The sequence below is a fragment of the Solanum pennellii genome, chromosome 1 (assembly GCF_001406875.1).
Source record: "Solanum pennellii chromosome 1, SPENNV200".
In the NCBI taxonomy this organism is placed as follows: domain Eukaryota; kingdom Viridiplantae; phylum Streptophyta; class Magnoliopsida; order Solanales; family Solanaceae; genus Solanum; species Solanum pennellii.
The window spans coordinates 105,822,971-105,845,332 of NC_028637.1; the positions used below are offsets into that span (position 1 = coordinate 105,822,971).

Below are 22,362 nucleotides of genomic sequence, written 5' to 3' on the forward strand. Positions count from 1 at the left end.
AAAAATAATAATGATAAATTATCAAATACGTAAAATATCATATGAGTAGAAAATAAATCTTTACACATGTACTCAATTTTTTTTTCAGTCGTAACAACGCTGAAACTTTTAATTTAGATGCAATAAAGAAAGTTAAAGATGAGTTTCAACTAATTTAAATTTTAACCAAAAAAAGATATAATAGAATACTAATTTGTTTATAATATTAATAGAAATATATATTTATATAAAAGTCTTTTGAAATTATATTATCTTATTGAAATGAGTGATTTTTTTCCTATTACTGCCCAAGTTGAGACTGATAAAAGAATTATTTCAGAGAAATTGTCAATTTCACTGATATTGATTTAATAAGATTTTAGTATAGTAATTTTTCAGTTGAGGTAAAATAAAAATATACAGTAAATAATTAACAACTTCAATTTTCAATAACGGGTAGTTAAAACAAATTTTTAAATGCTATGATTAATTACCTATATTTCTTTTTTTTTTCTTGGTTATAAATATGAATTAGGTAATAATGTAAAAAAGGTAGTGTAATAAAACATAAGGTAGCGTAAATTCCACACGCTTTACAATCTCAAATATTTATAAATAGCAGACCATCCCCCATTCCCCCATAATGCAAAGTAAGAATACTCTCTGCCATTAAAGTAAGCTTTCTCTCTCGATGAATTTTCGCATTGTGATTTTCATATGTATTCTTGGATTCTTAGGATAGTTTGATTGCATCTTAGGTTTTTTTAGGGTTTTATGTTGGAGAATTGGACTTCCTGATGTTTCTTGATTGACATTCAAGATGTAATTGATATTCTTTTGCCTAAGTGATTAACTATGTTCAAGAATTTACCATGTTTTTAGTGATTTTTTTTATCAAGATTCTATAATGTCTCGTCTTTATCGAAGAATGTATGGTACCTATATGTTTTGGTCACTACTTTTAGAGGGTTGTAATTGTTTGTGGAATTTTAATGGTGAAGTACTTGGTTAAGATCAAATAGATTTCTGGGTTATTTATTGTTTTTGTTTTTTCTTTAAAATATACCAAGAGTTGAATGCTGCTGTTATGAGATTGGAATTTGGATGGTATTGTTTCATTTTTTCCTAAAATATATGAAGATTGATAATCACTGTTTGTTGCATTCGACTTAAAGTATGCTTTCTATCTTTTTCTTTTTTTGATGGATTTCATACTGTGATTTCAAGATTTTCTTGATATTTCTTGACTGAAATTGTATAATGTAATTGATATTGTTTTGCTTTAGTGGTTTATTATGTTCAAGAATTTACAATTTTCTAATGAATTTTTACCAATAGAACTGAAAAACTTCTCCATCTCCTCTACATTTTTTGTTCCGTAATGTTAATAAAGATACATCTGTGTTTTCGTCTACAATGTTCTCTTGTTTTCTTCAAAATATGTTGATGATTCTCTCTTCATTTGATCCATCATATGGTTTTAGTATGGAGTACTAGAGGGGCTTTGCAGCTTTGAGGAGGCCTGTTCCAATATAACAGTAGTTTTTGAGGGATTCAGGGATGAATATTTCACTTCTAGTATATTCAGAAAGATCGATTATGGCTGGCTAAGGTGTAACTTTACAATGAATAAAGGTGTTCACATTATCCTATTTTTCTTCACATATAGAACATATCTGTTGCAAATTATCATTCCTTTTCTCTGCAGACTGTGTTTGAGAATAGGGAATACTTTTGAGTTAACAATTTTCATAACCCTAAGAAACCAGGACAACGGTCATAAGTTTTATTTTTTGTTTTGATAAAGTATACTTTCTATTATTTCTCATCACCTCTCTTCACTGCGTCGGAAAATCAATGAGTTGTAATGGACGGATGAAGAAATGTTTGAAAAATGAATGTGTTGGCTTGGTACCCCTGAAAATAGCCTCTTTCCCCTTATTTCCTTTTGTTGCACTCATCAGGTTCCTATATTCGGGCACACAATTGCCCTTAAAATTTATTTAAAAAAATCACGACCCCAATAATTACATGGCCCTAAGTTGTAATCATTTCAACTCAAATATGTCTCGAAGTGGTAGAAAGGGAGAGAATGCTAATAGTTCTGGACTAGCTTATTTGATAGAAGTATAACAAAATGCTTAAAGTTTGGTCTGATATCTATAAAATGTAGTCTACTTGTCGAATTGCTGGACCCACATCTTATTAAGTATTGATCAGAAAATTGTCAAATACATTTTTTGTTGCAGAAGATATTAGTCTGGTTGTGGCAGTCAGTTGAATTTTTTTTTTTTGGTCTGATCTTGCCAAACTGTTGAGCTGTGTTGGCCTATGCTTTCTAACTATAGTTGTTTCATATAAGTGTGGACTATCTTTGAGTAAAGCTGCTTCTCCAAGGAGGTGAAACGAAATTTTAGTTTATTTTACCTTTTATTAGTCTATTTTAAAATGGTTGAAATAATGAGCATTTATCCCTCTTTATAACTGTAGGCTGGTTATGTTGGCGAGGATGTGGAATATGTATTATCCAAATGAGAGGTATGCATGATGCTTTAATAGCATTTGATTTTTTTTTTATTCTATTCATGTCCGCGCTGCTTAGTTGAGCGCATTTCATTAATGGTACTTCAGAGCGGAGTTGTGATTTTGGGAGTTCAAAATGGTACTCAGTTTTTTAAAAGGTGATTCTTAGTATATTGTGTGATTTCACTATACAAGATTGAACATGATGTAAAATAATCAGTTTTCCTGTTTCCAGCAATATCGCAAAAAGATAGACGCAAGTTGCACAAAGTTCAACTATGTTCTTAANTATTTTTTGCATATGTACTCCTTTTTCTTCCTCACTTGTTTCCAGCAATATCGCAAAAAGATAGACGCAAGTTGAACAAAGTTCAAATATGTTCTTAATATTGATACTATCATTATATAACTTGTTTTACCTTGTGCAATCTTTTCAATGTACTTTTTGTCTCCAGTATTTCTGATATACCATTGGACAGTCATTCTCTGTGTAAAAATCTTGATGGCTTCTCTTGTTCATTTTTTTAAGGCTTTCTTTGGGTTTTTCCTGTTTCTGATTATGTTTTGGTGATTTTGCAATTTCATTTTACATTACTGATGGCAAACAGATATCTACTGCTTCTTCTAGCATCACAGTTTGCAATGTTATTACTGACATCGTAGATGTGCGCTAGCTGGTTGCCTAAAAGTACTTACCTTGTGTTCTTTTCTAGGCAATTTATGTGTTTCCACTTTCCATTTGATGACCATTCAGAAAGTATAACGTAATAGAGTAAATATGATTTGTAATTGGAATATGGAAGCAGATGTTTAATTCTACTGCAAAAAAAATGAAAATGTGTTGTGCGTGGACAGTACTGCAGCTGCAAATATAAGGTAATCACGTAGTAGGAAATACATTTAAAACTGGCGCCTAGAACTGNCTGAAAATGTGTTGTACGTGGAGAGTACTGCAGCTGCAAATATAAGGTAATCACGTAGTAGGAAATACATTTAAAACTGGCGTCTAGAACTGCAATTAACATATCTGTTTTTTAGATTTGAAGAAATGTAGAGAGGTGATTGATAAATTTGAATAGTTTAACAAGGAACTAGCTGGATAGTTGGTCCAGTGGTTTGAAATGGTTGAAGAGCCCACGTTACCAATCAAAATTTGAGTAGCTCATGTATCACTAGAAGTTTCAATTCTCTGAATAATGCTGCAGAGCTTAGCTTTTTCTAGAGAGGTTAATTTGCTTGGTTGTGGCACAGTATTTGGAGGATTAGAGTAGAATGAACGTTGAATGATAATAGAGGGTAATGATTTCCAAAGTAGTCACAATGATTTCACATTTGTGCAAGAATCAATTTTCATTTTCATTTTATCTGATTAGGTACAGGAGAATTATCATTATCACATTGTTGTGAAGTCGGTAACAATAAACCTGGTTGAAATGGTTGCCCCTTTGGTGTTCTGCTGATTATTGCATTTGAATAGTTTCTTTTTGATGAAGGTTGCATTGAATAGTTTCCGTGGATAAGCAGATTTACTTCCTATTTCCTTGTCAAGCAGACTACATGGTTCCTCTTCTGTAATCTCTGTTTTGCTTTTGCACTATCAGCAGCATAATTATTCAATTATAAATTTTTGGTGTTCATGTTTGTCTACAGGCTGCTAACTTCAATGTAGAAGCAGTTCGGCAATGGGTTGTCTACATAGATGAAGTTGATAAAATAACCAAAAAGGTTAAAAAACCATTATCTACTTTATGAATTTGGATAATTGATTTTGAAGTAATCGTTCTCATCAGTCATCTGTCTAGGCTGAGAGCCTAAACATTGGCAGAGATGCATTCATGGAGGGCATCCAACAGGCGCTGCTGAAGATGCTTGAAGGAACTGTGAGTATTGATTGCAAATTATTTCAGCTGTTCGTTCCAATTGCCTATTACTCTTGTAAACATGTTTACAAATTCTTATATTTTGTAGTTCCTGGACTTCAAATGTGTCCTCTTTCTAAGCATTTTTCTGAGATCAGTAATTTCACCTGCTCATTTATCTTTATTTCTTCTTCCTACTGTAAGTGTACCTGACAATAGAGCATGGAAGAATCCATGTGGCGATACTATTCAGGTATACTGAATCTATTAAAGCCTCTTTTATCTACTTTTTTTTTTAAATTTTTTTTTGCAGGCAAACAGTTTTGTTGGAAAAGCACTTACCCCTTGCTTTTTGGATGGTAATATAGTTTAGTGCTTTTGAGAATCAATTTGATTATGTTGACGGTGAAAAACAAATCTCTACTGGAAAGATTGTTTGGCAAAGGAAAATCAGATGTCGGACACTTACCTATTCAACAAACAAGAAACATGACTTCTTCAGCTAAACTCACATATGTTGGGAGGGGGAAGTCAAGTTAAATATTGGTCTATGTGCCTTGCAGCAATCATCTACAAAGGATGTGAAGTTGTAACGATCTGGAGATTCCTTTTTCAATAGCTCATTACTGTTCACTCTTGATGCTGCCTGCTCGTTATACTTTTCCGTACACTAATCTGCAGATAGCTAAAGCTATTTATTTTCTTTTCTTTTTTGTGTTGGAACTTTTGTTAGTAGAGAAGACAAGTTCAGAAAGGTAATCTGTTAAACTCAATTGATTTCATTAAACACATTTAGGTTAAGTATTATAATATGGTTCAACTTATCATTCTTTTACTCCCAGATGACAAGATTCTTCAACTGGATTCGGAGTACCTGTTCTATCTAACATGAGAGTTGGTGGTCTAACTGATGCTGTAGTTACATCATCACTATTGGAATCTGTTAGGAGATAGCTAAAAGCTATAATTTTTATTAGTGGTGTAGCTTTTGTTGGTAGAGAAGACAATTTCAGAAAGGTTATCTCTCAAACTTAATTAATTTCATTTAACACATTTAGGTCAAGTGATGTAATATGTTTCGACTTATCATTCTTTTACTCCCAGATGACAACATTCTTCAACTGGATTCGGTGTACCTGTTCTAACTAACATGAGTATTGGTGGTCTAAATAAAATGCTGTAGTTACATCATCACTATTGGAATCTGTGAGGAGATCCCTGTGACTTGAGTGTAGTTTTATTTTCCGGATCACTATCTTGTAAATCTAATGATTTCATCACTATTGGAATCTGCGAGGAGATCCCTGTGACTTGAGTGTAGTTTTATTTTCCGGATCACTATCTTGTAAATCTAATGATTTCATGACTCTTTATTCTCGTGAAATTCTAAAAACTAAATGCATCAGAAGCTTTTATGTCACGTTGCTTTCTGTATCTAGGTAGAAAGTGATGATCTGACTGCGGATGGACACATATTTGTGGTGCGATTTCCAGTATTAGTGAGTTTATCTTGCTGGATGAGGATTAGCTTGTTCAGGTTTGTCTCTACTCATTTCGCCTTTTTGCGGTGTAGTTTCTAGTTTCATGTTTTCCTGATTTCGTTGGCTATTTGGAACTCCAACTGTGCTTAGGAGGTTGATGGTATTATTTTATTTTTCCTAAAATATATGAAGATTAATAATCAGTATGTTCCTATGCTTTGTTGATAAGTAGATTGGTCATAGCAGTTAGAATTCAGCTTTATTGTGTGCGACTTCTCTTTTATCTGTAACTCACTCCTAGAGCTCTTCTATACCTGCGATGAACAAATTCTTTTTTCTTTGATGTTGGTTCCTTTTTGACTAGTACATCCTTGTTGGCAAGACACTTGTTAGAGTTATTATACTGTGAATTGAAACTTAGCGAATTTGCAGTTCTCCAAATAGAATAGTAGTTCTTCAACCCTCTAACCTTGTTTGAGTAACATATCTGTATCCTGAATTTGTGAACTGCATGGATACCTGTCTTTCAATTGGTGATGTAGAAATTACCTTCTCTTTGATGAGACAGGATCGTTCAAATTTGCTGCTCTAGATGATCTTGTTTAACTATATGGTGCATGGAGAGATTACAACAAATACATCCCTATGATTGGTTTTGATTTGTCCTCTCTGATCTTGAGACTTTCTGTTCGAAATTTCTTGTTCCTCACTCAATTTGTTCTTATCATTTTTAGTCCCGGTGGTATATTCCTCATCAAGCAACCAATTGCCGTCTGAATTAACTGCAGTAATAAGTAGATAGGTCTAGGCAATTGATGTGACCTAAACTATTGAATAGTAGGTGAAAGGAGGATATAGGAAGGAACTTTTGCAACTTTTTATGTAGGACGGCTTGGTTTTTTTTTTTTTATAGCAATGGTATGTGAGCCATCTCATACGCACCTCGACTATTCCGATGGGTATCGGACCTCCGACCAACACCAGGTAACGAGTTAAGTACTCCCAAGGCTTAGACAAATGAGAAGAAACCAACTACTATTTTTCCCCCCTCCAATGAAATTTAAACCCAAGATCTCTTGACTGTCCTTGCACTTTACTGACTACTAGGCCAAAACCATTGGGTGCAGGACAACATAAGAAAGTTGAAATGAATTATTTGCCTCCGAAAAGTATTATCATTTACTTGTTCCTTCGAGACAAAGGAAAAAATAAACAAAAGGTTTTGATCCATAAATTGTTCTTTACATGTGAGCATATGTCGGTGTTTGACGACTCAATATAGCCTAATTTTGTCTCTAACTAAAGATTAAGATTAAGATTTTTTTTGGTAATGCAGTAAATTTTATTCATGTTAGGCTAAAAAAGTGCTAATATAGAAGTATACCAAAAAGTAGAAAAACCTGCAAATAGAGATGGTTTTCTATGAACTCCACCCAATCATCTATACATGAAGGGACTTCATGTATAGATAGGGTACCATCATTCATTCAATGTACAAGATATCTGCAAGTGTCTTCCTGCATGCATATTTGGTTGTTTAATTGCTTCAAGTCTTTTTGTTCAATGCTATTTCTTATGAAATAAAATATTCTTCCATCATTCCAAATGAAGAATGTGTTATGCTGTTCATGAATATTAGGCAAGATTGTAGGTGTATTGTCAATGCGTGCACAATTTGTACTAAGAAGCGATGCTGTCATTTTTCTGTATATAATTCTTATCAGCCTTCTATTTGGGGAACTCAAACACTCTTTTACAATGTTTTTTTTCTAATGCACATATGCTTAGTTGCTTTTTCTTTTTATATGTTTCTCTATTGTTGTCTCCTTTCCAGAAAATGAGCACTGAGATTAGGTGAATGAATGTCTTGACATACTATGTCATGTTCTTCACAAGTATGGGAATTTGATGGAGACTGACCATGACTCATTGTTAACTTCATTATTGCCCCAACTGAGTTTCAATCAAGCTAGTGTCGGGAAGAAGAGCATTTCATGTGTAGGTAACCTTGTTTTTTTTTTTTTTGATAAAGTAAGGAGAATGTATAGGTAACCTTGTTATCAGCTTCTCTGTATTGTATGTGCTTTATAATTTGAATGAAGAGTGTATCAAGTTAAACCAGTGTTGCTTTGATGCTTAGACATAGATGCTTTTGGAGATGGTAACAACAATTTCCCTTTCAGACATGGAAACATGTGTTAATAAGATTTCTTAGACTGTCATGTACTGTTGGACTGGTCGCCAAGCTTTCAACTTTTCCTGCAGTAAATTCAGTTTAATCTTTTTCCTGTACCGTATCTCTGTCTTCGAAATTGTCAGATGATTTGCTGGGGAGGGCTACAGTTGAAGTTATTCGCCTTTTGAGCAACAAGAGCTCAAAATCAGAGATGATGCGAACTAACATTCAGATTATTGGGGCCTTAAAGTAGAAGCATATCCTAAATTATAATTGATGCCTGCATTTTGTCCTTTCAATTGTCACGTAATTTGATATACTTGTTTGTGTTGTTAACTTTAGACAAATGCCCCAGGACAATTTACTTTTCTCAAACAGTTGGTATAGCAAGGACTCAATTAGCAGATTGCATATCCAATATTCTTCACCCTAGGGAAAGCGTGACATAGTTGAAAGGGAAAAGAAGCCAGGTCATCATTTGGCATTATTTTGATAACTGGAAAAGCAGACAGAGGAAGACAAGGGAAACAAGTCAAAATGTTGAAATTTATTCTTTTGCGTCTCGTGTTCTGGAGATGTACATAGGAGGATAAAAGTGAAGTACGTTTAGTACACAGACTATGGTTATTTGGCCTGGTCACCCTGTTGTTTAGTTTTAGAACTGCTTACTTGTATCAAGTGAAACAAAAGAGGGCTGAAGGACTTTTGTTTGGGTGCTCTCTGCTGCAGTTGAGTATTTAATGTGAAATAAAAAAGACTAAGGTGTCAAACTAACACATGCATGCTGACTCCTGACTCTCCCTTTTCCATTTAAGGTCCTCTATTTTTTCTTTCTGAGATGGTGTGCTTCCTTTTGGAGACTTCTCCTCTTTTACTATCCATTTATTTTTTTGACTTATCTTTACTAAGCTGTCAAATTGTGGTTCCAGATCTGCTGTCGTCTATTGTTTTTGTCCTCACCTCGGAGAGACAATTTCATTGCTAATTATAATAACTGTACAAGTGCATCTGAAAATGATAAGGAGCTTTGTGAAGATAGTATGCAGGTGTTATGTTAATTGATTATCTTTTTTTTCTCTGTTCTTATTTACCCCCCGTGGATGCAGCCTTGGTTTTGAAGTGTTTTTATTTTCAGGTGCTTGAGAGCTTTTTGCTAAGGTGTCCCGGGGATTTTTCTTCCTACTGAGATGAAATTTTGCATCTCATCCTGGTATGTGTCAGCTATGATCTCCCAACTTCACTGACAATATGGAGGAAGATATTGATGAAGAAATTCTCGAGGAAAAATGTTCACTTATGCTCTGGAGCTTGCTAAGACCCATTAGGATTATACATTGCAGACTTCTTACTAATCAAATTAGTTGTAAGTTTTGTTGTAGTGAGAGTGCTGAGGAATACACGGATGATGAAAATTTCAGTTGGAACTTGGAAGGTTAGAAGAGCTGCTGCCAAATGCTTAGCTGCATTGGTAGTTACTCGGCCTGAGATGCCAAGAGGAGGAAGGTATAAAAACTATCTTTTATTACATATTTTACAATCTTATATACATGTTATAAGTGATTATCTTGATTAAGCATTGATAAAAAACTACTTAGTACCTGTAGGGAATAAATCATATTATAATTCAACAACATGTTCTGCATAATCATATCATGCTATTTGCATAAATAGTATAAAATGAAAGATATACAACCACACTTACATAGCGTAAGAAAAAGAGCATGGAAGCATAAAATAGCTTTACATCATATAAAAAAAGCAATTTCCCAAATGGAAAAAGTATATGAACATACTAATTATAGATATGGAAACTTAATTGTTTCAATTTATGAAATGAGAATGTATAAAATACAAGAACAATATGAGTATAAGCATGCTTTACTTATATTAAAAAATCATATGCTTTATAATGCATAATCAAATGATTGCTTGCAAATTTAGAATAATTTCTTGCATTTGCATTTTACCCTGTTAAGATAACAGCACCTAAAAAATGGTATCAGAGCTTAGTTCGAACTAAATGGACTTAAAAATGGACTTAAAACCAAAATGGTATATAGAAACAGAAACACTGGTAACAATATTACAAGTAATAAAAAATTTAGATGAAGATCTAAAAAGAAAAATTGTTAACATAATCATGTTACATAATAAAAGAGAAGAAGAAAAATATAATATTCAATATAGTAATTTCTATAGTAATTTTTATGATAATGATTTATGTGATACATTAGATTGGTATTATTCAGATTAATGGGTTTAAAAGAATTATCTGACTTACTAAAAGACCTCATAGAGAGTAATAAACAAATATCATTAAGATTAAGAATGATAGAAATAGAAATAAAATACATTAAAGAAAATATTCCAGGAAGAATAACAAATTTTATTGAAAAAACAGAAAAAATTGACAAAAGAATAAGTCAAAATTATATAAAAGAATTATTAAATAAAAAATCAACAAGTGAAAATACTTATCAAAAAGGAAGTATGAAATATTAATTCAGAGATTCCTTGAAAAACAAAAACAAAAAGAACTATGTCTAGAAAATGAAAATGATTTAGAAATAAATCATAATAATGAAATAAATCAAGATAAAGAACAAAATAATGATGAATGAATTAGATGAATTAGTTTATTCTTTAGAAGACCTAAGTCTTGAAGAAAAGAAAATATTCATGAATAGAGGAGAAACAGAAGGACCTCAAGGAAAATTTAAAGCTTCAACTTCGATGAAAAATGAATGGCAAGAGCCAGAAAATGAAAATAAAAATTTTACCAATAAAACTAAAAGGAATAATGAATTTTCAAAAAATTATCATGATAATGATAAAATAAGATTTATGCCTAATAGACTACCAACAGGAGATATTAGCATACAATTCTTAGATTTAGAATGTAAAAGGAATTCAGAAAATAGCCTAGACCTTTGGTCTCAAAATATGTTAATGTATTTCCTATTAGGAAAAGGAAATCATACAGATGAAGAAAAATACTTCATAATGATAAATACCTTTACAGGAAAGGTAAATGATTGGTTTTCAGGATTAACAGAAGATGCTGAAAATATAATTAAAAATGATACCTTAGAAGGATTAAAAAATTCTTTACAAGAAGGTATAAATAACCTGAAGCAATATATTACAAATGAATTCTTTGGAGGACAAGGAAATGAAAAAGAAAACAAAGAAATAATAAAAAATTTAGCAAAAGAAAAGTTAGAAAAATTACAGATATGTAAAATGAGTTATATTCGAGAATTTACTTGTGAATTCGAAGAATATTACTATAAGATATTTGATAGTGGTAGAGAAATGATGCCTTATTTGGAAAAATACTATAAAAAATTACCAGGCTTTTGGGCCAAATATTTTAGAGAAGAATATGAAAAAGGAAATATTAAAGGAGACACTCTTGGTCAAAGAATAAGTTTCCTAAATAATATATTAGGGCAATTATGTATGTCACATAATATGCAAAGAAAAGCTAAAAGAATTAATACACAAATCTATTGTAAAGATACACAAGCATCTACACAATGGGGGTGTGATGATAAGACCCATTAAAAGGAAAAAACATCTCAAAAAAGGATTAGTTAAAAAGAAAAATTTTACTAAACAAAGATACATACCAAAGAAAAGGTATTATAAAAAGAAAAGAGAATTTGTAAAAACTAAAAGTAAATGTAAATGTTACAATTGTGGAGAAGAAGTACACAAAAGTTATGAATGTAACAAGAAAAGAGTAAAAATCTCAAAAATTGATAGATTAGAAATAGATTCGGACTTAGAGTCTATAAAATCTATAGGAAGTGATGATTTCTTTGAAGAAATTTATGAAGAATATTCGACTAGTTCAGAAGAGTCTGATTAAATGAATAAAGAAATTCTAGAAAAAGAAGATTCTGTACAAATATTAGATACAGAAGAAGATCACCATGGTTATGCTTTAAAAGCAACTTTCGATGGAGAAACATTTAAGAAAATCCAAGGATTAAAATTAAATCTTAAAATAGAAGATAACTTATTAAGCAGAATGCAAAGAATCTTCACAAGAGATAAAATCTCTTATCATGAATACCAAGAAGTAGAAAAGGTAATAGAAATAACCCAAACCACAGGAAAACATAAGTTAAACTTATTAACAAAATCAATGATAAATCAAATCTTAAGAAAAATTCCTGAAAAGAAAAGAAAGAAAATGAATTACGTTCATTTAGGAGGAATTCAAATATTGGTCAAATCAACCTTTAAGGAAGGAATAAATTGTCCAATAGTAATAAATTTATCAGACGAAAGATTTATGAACGCAAGAGAAGGAAATCTTGGAATAGTAGAAGGAAATTTAGCTTATACTAAGCTTTTATTCACTTACTACCCAAGATATTGTATATCACTAAAAGACGCTGATTTTAATGATGCATTAAGTCTACATTTTCAGATCAAAAGGAATGATCTATTCAAACCAGGTAATCATATTATGAGTATATATTACCAGGCATTATACACAGTTACTAATTCAAATTATGGAAATGTGTATAAAAACAAAGAATCTATTGAAATAGATCAAGAATGCGCAGGAATTGCTAGAATTATTGAAGCAGAAATTCAACAAGCACAAATTCCAGACGAATATGAAATTCGATTTGGAAAAACACATGAAATAGGAAGTACTAGTAATCCTAGGCTTTCATTAGAATACGGAAGAAATACCATTAGAAAAAGTATATCTAATAGGTATTTTATAAAAAACGAACATTCAAATATATTGAAAATAAGAGGAAGAATTTTCAATGGATTAGAATGGAAAAATCAGGAAATACTGATACAAACAGGAGCAACTGCTAATCACATTAAAGAATATCTTATAAATGGATTAACAGTTTACGAAGGAAAACAATATGTATACAAAACCTTTGAAGGTAATAACTTTAGTTGTAAAAACATGGTAGATTTACCTATACAACTAGACACAATAAGAATAACAGTCCCCTGTTATATTATAGGTCATGAAAGTAATCAAGAAATAATTCTAGGAAATTTATTTCTAAATGATTTAGATGACTATAACATCGGAAAAGATGGAATAGAAATGATATATAAAAATGAAACTTGTTTCTTATCGAAAATATAAATGCCGAAAGAAACGATTTTTAAGGTTTCAGTTTTTATAGAAATAACAATATATGATACAAAATTGACAACTTGTTGTCAAATAGATAATGGATCAGAAGCAAGTCTAGCAAAATCTTTTTTAATAAAAGATTGGGACTTAAATAAAAATAACATCTCTATGATAGGAATCACAGGAGATAAAGAAAAATTAACAAAGTCTAAAGAAAAGGTAGAAATAATTTTAGGATCAAAAATTGTTTCTATAAACAAATTGTTTGCTTATGATAAACTGGAAACAGATTTATTATTAGGAAATGATTTCATACAACAATTTCAGAATTATCAACAAACATTATATATGATAAATCTGAAAACACCTTGTGGACATTACATTAAAGTCCCGAGAATACAAAATGTTTATAATCTTGAAAAAGATAAAGATAAATATAAAAGAAAATATTTAGATAATTTAAGAAAAATTACTTGTAAATGTCTTAATTTGGAAAAAATTAAAGAAAATTTACAGAAATCATATGGAGAAAATCCATTAGAAAAATGGGAACAAAGCCATGAAAGAGCAAGTTTAGTACTAAAAGATCCAAACATAATAATTAGGGTAAAACCTATGTTATATAATGAAGAAGATAAATTGGAATTTAAAGTCCAAATTAATGAGTTACTAAAATTAAAACTCATAAGAATGAGTAAAAGTCCTCATAGTAGTCCAGCATTCTTAGTAAGAAATCATGCTGAATTAAAAAGAGGAAAGGCAAGAATGGTAATAAACTATAAAGAATTAAATAAAAATTGTTTATTTGATGGATATTTTATTCCAAATAAAAACAATTTAATTAACCTTGCAAAAGGAAAAACTTATTTTTCAAAATTTGACTGTAAAAGTGGATTTTGGCAAATAAAATTAGAAGAAAATTCAGTTAAGTTAACTGCATTTAGTACTCCTAACGGACATTACGAGTGGTTAGTAATGCCTTTTGGATTAAAAAACGCACCACAAATATTCCAAAGAAGAATGGATAAAATCTTCTCAGAAGATAACTATTTGATAGTTTACATTGATGATATATTAATATGTTCTAAAACATATGAAGACCATTTAAAACATTTGAAAAAATTTTCAGAAAAATGTTTAAAAAATGGAATAATCTTAAGTCAAAAAAAGGCTGAAATAAATAAAAATGAAATAGAATTTTTAGGAATGATAATATCAAAAAAAATGGAATAGAACTCCAAGCACATATTGCTAAAAAAATCATAGATTTTCCTGATAAACTTACAACAAAACAAGAAATTCAAAAATTTCTAGGTTGTTTAAACTACGCAGGAGAATTTATACAGGATTTAGCAAAGAAAAGAAATTTACTTCAAAAATTAATAAGAAAATCCAATAGACTTGGTTGGACAGAAGAACACACAAAATGTGTAAAAAATTTAAAAGAAGAATGTGCAAAATTGCCTAAGTTAAGGCTACCTGATGAAAATGATAATCTAATATTACAAACAGATGCATCAGATTATCTTTGGGGTGCTATTTTGCAAACAGATCTTAATGAAATCTGCAGGTACACAAGTGGTACATTCAATGACGCAGAAACAAGATATTCCACTAACGAAAAGGAATTATTAGCAATCGTAAAAGGAATTAGAAAGTTTTCTACATTTCTTTTACCAAAACAATTCATTATTAGAACTGATAACACTCAAGTTGCAGGACTAATAAATAACAGATTGCCTTCTGAACCTCAATACAGGAGACTTCATAGATGGCAAGTTTTATTGTCATTTTACACATTTTCTATAGAACACATAAAAGGAACTGACAATTTTCTTGCAGATTTCCTATCAAGAAACGTCCAATATGGACAATCAGACGAAAATCCTAGTTAATAGGATATATGAAAGAATGAAAAAGGTGGATGAATCCATCGACGAGAAAGGACAAAAATTGTTCAAAATAAGAGATGAACTCTCAAAACTATCAGAACAATCTCGAATGCTGCAGTTCGAAATAAACCAACTTGGCACTGATCAAGCTGAAAACATGAGAGAATTTTTACTTCTCTGTGAACACTTGGACTCACGTCCAACTCAGAATTCAAATCTGAAAGAGAATATCATTCTCAACAAGGTGGCAGGAGATGTCCCACCAGCACCTAGTGCAAAAAACATCTCGACGGTACGCAAGGATATGCCATCTTCGTCCAAAAAGGATGTAAGAGAAAGTCTAGCAAATGAAGCTTCAAGCTCATCATCAGTTAAGACTGAAAAAAAATCTGGAAACCCAGAAAATAAGACTAACCCAGATTCTTCTGGAACAAAATTTTTTTCTTCTTTACAGGGAAAACAACATCCTAAGGAAGAAGAGTATTTAAAATTCACTAAATACATTTACAATCTCCCGGAACACAGCGGAGAAACTTATGGAGTTTTGGGAACTACCAGTTTATTTCCTAGAATTTCCATATTCCCAAATGGAATTCCGAGCTTTACAGCTCAATTATTTGAGTTCGGATTTTTGGATCGAGTTTACACAAGTCCAGACCTCAAAGAATTGTCACAACTACCATCCTGATTGTTCAATGCAATCAAAAATTACAGCCAAGGCGATGGAGGAGTATACTGTAGATTCTATAGTATAGCAATGGAATGTCAAGACTCTCAGGCATATTATCCAACTCTCAACTACATATCTGTTGAGAAAATAAAAGATTTCAACGTTAAGGCTACGGGAGTTGATAAAAAACTTCCTTTTCTTAACAAAAAGTGGATACAAACCAGAAGAGCGTTAGGGATAAAAGCCCTGTATGCTATTCTAAGCAGATTTTACCGAGATAATTTCAAGGTAATTGATCAAGATTCTGACTGGGTTTTAATCACTAAAGGAAATTCAAAGTCAGAAATACTTAAGGAAAGGATCCTTGATATTGAGCTCCATAGATTGGGTGCAACAGAGGAAACTTGGAAGCTAGCATATAAAATGCTAGAACATGAACATAATCGATGATGAAGATCGATGAAGAAGACAGACGTAAGCACTTACGTAGTCCAACAAAGACGTAAGCACTTACGATTACAAAAGAAAGAAAAGAACAAAATACTTTTCTTTTGATAAAGAAAAAGAAGATGCTCTGTCAGAAGAAGAAGAAGACAAAATACTTTTCTTTTGAAAAAGAAGATGCTCTGTCGGCCACAACAAAAGCAGCAGCCCATGTGAAAAAAGAGAGAGACTTTTGACTCAGACGAGTCAATAATGGAATCTTTAAAGGAGGACCTTTAAAGATAAATAATTGTAAATAAGTCCCTCCTTAGGATCTATAAGAGGGGAGAGAAATCTTTGTAATAGGCAGAGTCAGTTGGAGTGAGTTTTAGAGTAAGAAAAATAAGAGTGAGAAATATTTTAATATGAGTGAGTAAGTTAGCTTCTCCCGCTAGGGAAAAGTGTTTTTATTAAATGTTATATTATGTATGTAAGTTTGAAATATATGAAATAAAAGTTTGTTTATATATCATTTTTCTCAAACTTGATAAAAAGTCGAAGTGAAAGTTGCGATTTCCAGCCTTTAGGAGGAATAGCGAGAAAAGTAGCCGTAGTTGAGTGAAGAAGGCAAAAAATGCTATTCATGGCCGAAGAGGAGAAATGCTGAGGCATTGATAGGACTAATTATCAACAAGAGGAGGAAGGTATAAAAACTATCTTTTATTACATATTTTACAATCTTATATACATGTTATAATTGATTATCTTGATTAAACATTGATAAAAAACTACTTAGTACCTGTAGGGAATAAATCATATTATAATTCAACAACATGTTCTGCATAAACATATCATGCTATTTGCATAAATAGTATAAAATGAAAGATATACAACCACACTTACATAGCGTAAGAAAAAGAGCATGGAAGCATATAATAACTTTACATCATATAAAAAAAGCAATTTCCCAAATGGAAAAGTATATGAACATACTAATTATAGATATGGAAACTTAATTGTTTCAATTTATGAAATGAGAATGTATAAAATACAAGAACTATATGAGTATGAGCATGCTTTACTTATATTAAAAAATCATATGCTTTATAATGCATAATCAAATGATTGCTTGCAAATTTAGAATAATTTCTTGCATTTGCATTTTGGTGCTGTTATCTTAACAGGGTAAAATGCAAATGCAAGAAATTATTCTAAATTTGCAAGCAATCATTTGATTATGCAGTATAAAGCATATGATTTTTTAATATAAGTAAAGCATGCTCATACTCATATTGTTCTTGTATTTTATACATTCTCATTTCATAAATTGAAACAATTAAGTTTCCATATCTATAATTAGTATGTTCATATACTTTTTCCATTTGGGAAATTGCTTTTTTTATATGATGTAAAGCTATTTTATGCTTCCATGCTCTTTTTCTTACGCTATGTAAGTGTGGTTGTATATCTTTCATTTATACTATTTATGCAAATAGCATGATATGTTTATGCAGAACATGTTGTTGAATTATAATATGATTTATTCCCTACAGGTACTAAGTAGTTTTTTATCAATGTTTAATCAAGATAATCACTTATAACATGTATATAAGATTGTAAAATATGTAATAAAAGATAGTTTTTATACCTTCCTCCTCTTGTTGATAATTAGTCCTATCAATGCCTCAGCATTTCTCCTCTTCGGTCATGAATAGCATTTTTCGCCTTCTTCACTCAACTACGGCTACTTTTCTCGCTATTCCTCCTAAAGGCTGGAAATCGCAACTTCCACTTCGACTTTTTATCAAGTTTGAGAAAAATGATATATAAACAAGCTTTTATTTCATATATTTCAAATTTACATACATAAGATAAGTATTTATCTTAGTAAAACATTTAATAAAAACACTTTTCCCTAGCGGGAGAAGTTAACTTACTCACTCATATTAAAATATTTCTCACTCTTATTTTTCTTAGTCTAAAACTCACTCTAACTGACTCTGCCTATTACAATGATATCTCCTTCCTTTTATAGATCCTAAGGAGGGACTTATTTACAATTATTTATCTTTAAAGGTCCTCCTTTAAAGATTCCATTATTGACTCGTCTGAGTCAAAAGTCTCTTTCTTTCTTCACATGGGCTGCTGCTTTTGTTGTGGCCGACAGAGTATCTTCTTTTTCTTTTTCAAAAGAAAAGTATTTTGTTTTTTTCTTTCTTTTGTAATCGTAAGTGCTTACGTCTTTGTTGGACTACGTAAGTGCTTACGTCTGTCTTCTTCATCGATCTTCATCATCGATTATGTTCATGTTCTAGCATTTTACATGCTAGCTTCCAAGTTTCTTCTGTTGCACCCAATCTATGGAGCTCAATATCAAGGATCCTTTCCTTAAGTATTTCTGACTTTGAATTTCCTTTAGTGATTAAAACCCAGTCAGAATCTTGATCAATTACCTGGAAATTATCTCGGTAAAATCTGTTTAGAATAGCATACAGGGCTTTTATTCCTAACGCTCTTCTGGTCTGTATCCATTTTTTGTTAAGAAAAGGAAGTTTTTTATCAACTCCCGTAGGCTTAACGTTGAAATCTTTTATTTTCTCAACAGATATGTAGTTGAGAGTTGGATAATATGCCTGAGAGTCCTGACATTCCATTGCTATACTATAGAATCTACATTATACTCCTCCATCGCCTTGGCTGTAATTCTTGATTGCATTGAACAATCTGGATGGTAGTTGTGATAATTCTTTGAGGTCTGGACTTGTGTAAACTCGATCTAAAAATCCGAACTCAAATAATTGAGCTGTAAAGCTCGGAATTCCATTTGGGAATATGGAAATTCTAGGAAATAAACTAGTAGTTCCCAAATCTCCATAAGTTTCTCCGCTGTGTTCCGGGAGATTGTAAATGTATTTAGTGAATTTTAAATACTCTTCTTCCTTCGGATGTTGTTTTCCCTGTAAAGAAGAAAAAAATTTTGCTCCAGAAATCTGGGTTAGTTTTATTTTCTGGGTTTCCAGATATTTTTTCAGTCTTAACTGATGATGAGCTTGAAGCTTCATTTGCTCGGCTTTCTCCTGCATCCTTTTTGGACGAAGATGGCATATCCGTGCGTACCGTCGAGATGTTTTTTGCACTAGGTGCTGGTGGGACATCTCCTGCCACCTTGTTGAGAATGATATTCTCTTTCAGATTTGAATTCTGAGTTGGACGTGAGTCCAAGTGTTCACAGAGAAGTAAAAATTCTCTCATGTTTTCAGCTTGCTCAGTGCCAAGTTGGTTTATTTCGAACTGCAGCATTCGAGATTGTTCTGATAATTTTGAGAGTTCATCTCTTATTTTGAACAATTTTTGTCCTTTTTCGTCGATGGATTCATCCACCTTTTTCATTCTTTCATATATCCTGTTAACTAGGATTTTCGTCCGATTGTCCATATTGGACGTTTCTTGATAGGAAATCTGCAAGAAAATTGTCAGTTCCTTTTATGTGTTCTATAGAAAATGTGTAAAATGACAATAAAACTTGCCATCTATGAAGTCTTCTGTATTGAGGTTCAGAAGGCAGTCTGTTATTTGCTAGTCCTGCAACTTGAGTGTTATCAGTTCTAATAATGAATTGTTTTGGTAAAAGAAATGTAGAAAACTTTCTAATTCCTTTTACGATTGCTAATAATTCCTTTTCATTAGTGGAATATCTTGTTTCTGCGTCACTGAATGTACCACTTGTGTACCTGCAGATTTCATTAAGATCTGTTTGCAAAATAGCACCCCAATGATAATCTGATGCATCCGTTTGTAATATTAGATTATCATTTTCATCAGGTAGCCTTAACTTAGGCAATTTTGCACATTCTTATTTTAATTTTTTTACACATTTTGTGTGTTCTTCCATCCAACCAAGTCTATTGGATTTTCTTATTAACTTTTGAAGTAAATTTCTCTTCTTTGCTAAATCCTGTATAAATTCTCCTGCATAGTTTAAACAACCTAGAAATTTCTGAATTTCTTGTTTTGTTGTAAGTTTATCAAGAAATTCTATGATCTTTTTAGTAATATGTGCTTGGAGTTCTATTCCATTTTTTGATATTATCATTTCTAAAAATTCTATTTCATTTTTATTTATCTCAGCCTTTTTTTGAGTTAGGATTATTCCATTTTTTAAACATTTTTCTGAAAATTCTTTCAAATGTTTTAAATGGTCTTCGTATGTTTTAGAACATATTAATACATCATCAATGTAAACTATCAAATAGTTATCTTCTGAGAAGATTTTATCCATTCTTCTTTGGAATATTTGTGGTGCGTTTTTTAATCCAAAAGGCATTACTAACCACTCGTAATGTCCATTAGGAGTACTAAATGCAGTTAATTTAACTGAATTTTCTTTTATCCACTTTTACAGTCAAATTTTGAAAAATAAGTTTTTCCTTTTGCAAGGTTAATTAAATTGTTCTTATTTGGAATAAAATATCCATCAAATAAACAATTTTATTTAATTCTTTATAGTTTATTACCATTCTTGCCTTTCCTCTTTTTAATTCAGCATGATTTCTTACTAAGAATGCTGGACTACTATGAGGACTTTTACTCATTCTTATGAGTTTTAATTTTAGTAACTCATTAATTTGGACTTTAAATTCCAATTTATCTTCTTCGTTATATAACATAGGTTTTACCCTAATTATTATGTTTGAATCTTTTAGTACTAAACTTGCTTTTTCATGGCTTTGTTCCCATTTTTCTAATGGATTTTCACCATATGATTTCTGTAAATTTTCCTTAATTTTTTCTAAATTAAGACATTTACAAGTAATTCTTCTTAATCTGTCTAAGTATTTTCTTTCATATTTATCTTTATGTTTTTCTAGATTATAAACATTTTGTATTCTTGGAACTTTGATGTAATGTCCACAAGGTGTTTTCAGATTTATCATATACAATGTTTGTTGATAATTCTGAAATTATTGTATAAAATCATTTCCTTAATAAATCTGTTTCCAGTTTATCATAAGCAAACAAACAATTTGTTTATAGAAACAATTTTTGATCCTAAAATTATTTCTACTTTTTCTTTTGATTTTGTTAATTTTTCTTTATCTCCTGTGATTCCTATCATAGAGATATTATTTTTATTTAAATCCCAATCTTTTATTAAAAAAGACTTTGCTAGACTTGCTTCTGATCCATTATCTATTTGACAACAAGTTGTCAATTTTGTATCATATATTGTTATTTCTATAAAAACTGAAACTTTAAAAATCGTTTCTTTCGGCATTTATATTTTTGATAAGAAACAAGTTTCATTTTTATATATCATCTCTATTTCATCTTTTCCGATGTTATAGTCTTCTAAATCATTTAGAAACAAATTTCCTAAAATTATTTCTTGATTACTTTCATGACTTATGATATAACAGGGAACTGTTATTATTATTGTGTCTAGTTGTATAGGTAATCTACCATGTTTTTACAACTAAAGTTATTACCTTCAAAGGTTTTGTATACATATTGTTCTCCTTCGTAAACTGTTAATCCATTTATAAGATATTTTTTAATGTGATTAGCAGTTGCTCCTGTTTGTATCAGTATTTCCTGATTTTTCCATTCTAATCCATTGAAAATTCTTCCTCTTATTTTCAATATATTTGAATGTTCGTTTTTTATAGAATACCTATTAGATATACTTTTTCTAATGGTATTTCTTCCGTATTCTAATGAAAGCTTAGGATTACTAGTACTTCCTATTTCACTTGTTTTTCCAAATCTAATTTCATATTCGTTTTGAATTTGTGCTTGTTGAACTTCTGCTTCAATAATTCTAGCAATTCCTGCACATTCTTGATCTATTTCAATTGATTCTTTATTTTTATACACATTTTCATAATTTGAATTTGTAACTGTGTATAATGCTTGGTAATATATACTCATTATATGATTACCTGGTTTAAATAGATCATTTCTTTTAATCTGAAAATGTAGACTTAATGCATCATTAAAGTCAGCGTCTTTTAGTGATATACAATATCTTGGGTAGTAAGTGAATAAAAGCTTAGTATAAGCTAAATTTCCTTCTACTATTCCAAGATTTCATTCTCTTGCGTTCATAAATCTTTCGTCTGATAAATTTATTACTATTGGACAATTTATTCCTTCCTTAAAGGTTGATTTGACCAATATTTGAATTCCTCCTAAATGAACGTAATTCATTTTCTTCCTTTTCTTTTCAGGAATTTT

At 30.9% G+C, this 22,362-nt stretch overlaps 1 long non-coding RNA gene across 31 annotated transcripts in view; it reads left to right on the top strand.

Annotated features, from left to right (window-relative positions):
* The first annotated feature begins 565 nt into the window (after positions 1-565).
* The window catches only part of LOC107008181, a 24,333-nt gene continuing 2,536 nt past the window's right edge, over positions 566-22,362 (top strand). The window contains exons 1-14 of one of the 31 annotated variants that reach the window (XR_003579887.1): positions 566-653; positions 1,464-1,614; positions 2,229-2,379; positions 2,470-2,517; positions 2,611-2,660; positions 3,996-4,062; positions 4,153-4,227; positions 4,305-5,116; positions 5,204-5,378; positions 5,801-5,898; positions 7,677-7,840; positions 8,162-8,833; positions 8,948-9,064; positions 9,154-9,521. This is a non-coding gene — a long non-coding RNA (uncharacterized LOC107008181). Of the gene's footprint in view, positions 654-1,463; positions 1,615-2,228; positions 2,380-2,469; positions 2,518-2,610; positions 2,661-3,432; positions 3,472-3,979; positions 4,063-4,152; positions 4,228-4,304; positions 5,117-5,203; positions 5,379-5,800; positions 5,899-7,676; positions 7,845-8,161; positions 8,834-8,947; positions 9,065-9,153; positions 9,522-22,362 lie in introns of those variants that run through there. The other 30 variants (XR_001455233.2, XR_001455234.2, XR_003579886.1 and 27 more) reach the window with 30 other exon arrangements.